At 55.8% G+C, this 2500-nt stretch overlaps 1 protein-coding gene across 1 annotated transcript in view; it reads left to right on the top strand.

Annotated features, from left to right (window-relative positions):
- The window catches only part of LOC112239496 (testican-2), a gene marked incomplete at its 5' end in the record, with an annotated part of 41287 nt that overhangs the window by 3394 nt on the left and 35393 nt on the right, over positions 1-2500 (top strand). The gene's annotated exons all lie outside the window — the stretch shown is intronic.

Genomic DNA, 2500 nt, shown 5'->3' with positions numbered 1-2500 from the left:
AATTCTCCCTCTCTCCCCGTCTCTCTCCCTCTCTCTCCGCCCCTCTCTCTCCACCCCTCTCTCTCATCTCCCCTCTCTCTCTCTCCGCCCCTCTCCCTCCACCCCTCTCTCTCATCTCCCCCTCTCTCTCTCCGCCCCTCTCTCTCTTCTCCCCTTCTCTCTCTCCGCCCCTCTCTCTCTCATCTCCCCTTCTCTCTCTCCGCCCCTCTCTCTCTCATCTCCCCTCTCTCTCTCCCTCCGCCCCTCTCCCATCCGCCCCTCTCTCTCATCTCCCCCTCTCTCTCTCCGCCCCTCTCCCTCTCTCCCCCCCCTCTCTCTCTCCGCCCCTCTCTCTCTCATCTCCCCCTCTCTCTCTCCGCCCCTCTCTCTCTCATCTCCCCTTCTCTCTCTCCGCCCCTCTCTCTCTCATCTCCCCTCTCTCTCTCTCCGCCCCTCTCCCTCCGCCCCTCTCTCTCATCTCCCCCTCTCTCTCTCCGCCCCTCTCCCCCCCTCTCTCCCCCTCTCTCTCCTCCCCCCCTCTCTCATCTCCCCCCCCTCTCTCTCTCCGCCCCTCTCTCTCATCTCCCCCCCTCTCTCTCTCCCCCCCTCTCTCTCTCATCTCCCCTTCTCTCTCTCCGCCCCTCTCTCTCATCTCCCCTTCTCTCTCTCCGCCCCTCTCTCGTCTCTCCCCCCTCTCTCTCTCTCCCCCTCTCTCTCTCATCTCCCCCTTCTCTCTCTCTGCCCCTCTCTCTCATCTCCCCCTCTCTCTCTCCGCCCCTCTCTCTCTCATCTCCCCCTTCTCTCTCTCCGCCCCTCTCTCTCTCATCTCCCCCTTCTCTCTCTCCGCCCCTCTCTCTCTCATCTCCCCTTCTCTCTCTCTGCCCCTCTCTCTCTCATCTCCCCCTTTCTCTCTCTCCGCCCCTCTCTCTCTCATCTCCCCCTTCTCTCTCTCCGCCCCTCTCTCTCATCTCCCCTTCTCTCTCTCCGCCCCTCTCTCTCTCATCTCCCCTTCTCTCTCTCCGCCCCTCTCTCTCTCATCTCCCCTTCTCTCTCTCCGCCCCTCTCTCTCTCATCTCCCCTTCTCTCTCTCCGCCCCTCTCTCTCTCATCTCCCCTTCTCTCTCTCCGCCCCTCTCTCTCATCTCCCCTTCTCTCTCTCCGCCCTCTCTCTCTCCGCCCCTCTCTCGTCTCTCCCTGTATATCTGGTTCCAAGAGGACAAGTGCACTGTACCGCTGGATGAATGCAAATGCAGGTGTTCATCCCAAATGGCACCCTATTCCCTTTATAGTGCACTACTTTGACCAGGGCCCATAAGGAATAGGCTGCCATTTAGGACGCAGATCAGAGTGAATGCAATGCATGCGTGTGATGAATGTTTGTCTCAGGTTTGAACACCGTAGCACCGTAGCATCGTAGCACCGTAGCACCGCCCACTACTTTCCCCCTTTATTGATTTATGTAGTTTTTAATTCTGACCTTGATGAGAATGACTGCTCACTCAGCCCCTTCTCCCTCATCTCTCCCCCTCTCTCCCTCCTCTCTTCCTCTCTCCCTCCTCTCTTCCTCTCTCCCTCCTCTCTCCCTCGTCTCTCTTTCCTCTCTCCATCCTCTTTCACTCCCCCTCTCTCTCTCTCTCTCTCTCTCTCTCTCTCTCTCTCTCTCTCTCCCTCCTCTCTCCTTACTGGCTCTCCTTTCTCTCTCTCCTCTCTCTCCCTCTTCTCTCGCTCTCTTTCCCTCTCCCTCCTCTCTCCCTCCCACTCTCTTTCCTCTCTCCCTCCTCTCTTCCTCCTTTCTCCTGCCTGTCTCCCTCCTCTCTCCATCCTCTCTCCTAATTTTCTCTGTCTTTCACTCTCTCCTCTCTATTTTTCTCTCTCCAGCTTCTCTCTCCTCTCTCCTCTCTCCAGCTTCTCTCTCCTCTCTCCTCTCTCCAGCTTCTCTCTCCTCTCTCCTCTCTCCTGCCTCTGTCCCTCCTCTGTCATTTGAATGAGCAATCTGTTTTTCTGCGGTCACCCCCATAAATATTTGATCGGCATTCAAGCTTACCCTGTTCAACTCAGGCAAGCCTGGACCTGGCACCGCCTCAGGTGTGTGTGTGCCTGGACCTGGCACCGCTTCTCTCTCTCTCTACTCTCTACTCTCTCTCTACTCTCTACTCTCTCTCTCTCTCTCTTCTCTCTACTCTCTACTCTACTCTCTCCTCTCTCCTCTCTCTCTCTACTCTCTCTCTCCTCTCTACTCTCTACTCTCTCTCTCTACTCTATTCTCTCTACTCTCTCCTCTCTTTCTCTCCCTATTTCTCTCCCCCTATCTCTCTCTCTCCTCTCTACTCTCTTTCTCTCCCTACTCTCTCTCCCCATTTCTCTCTCCCTATCTCTCTCTTTCTCTCTCTACTCAATTCAATTCAAAGGGCTTTCTACTCTCTCTCTCTCTCTCTCTCTCTCTCTCTCTCTCTCTCTCTCTCTCCTGCAGGTGAAAAGCAAGAGTGCTACTGTTGTAAATACACATTAAGCTGTGTGTGTGT

The sequence above is a fragment of the Oncorhynchus tshawytscha genome, unplaced genomic scaffold (genome assembly GCF_018296145.1).
Source record: "Oncorhynchus tshawytscha isolate Ot180627B unplaced genomic scaffold, Otsh_v2.0 Un_contig_1110_pilon_pilon, whole genome shotgun sequence".
NCBI lineage: Eukaryota > Metazoa > Chordata > Actinopteri > Salmoniformes > Salmonidae > Oncorhynchus > Oncorhynchus tshawytscha.
Note: the sequence above shows the minus strand (reverse complement) of the source record. Positions and strands in the feature narration are given on the sequence as shown.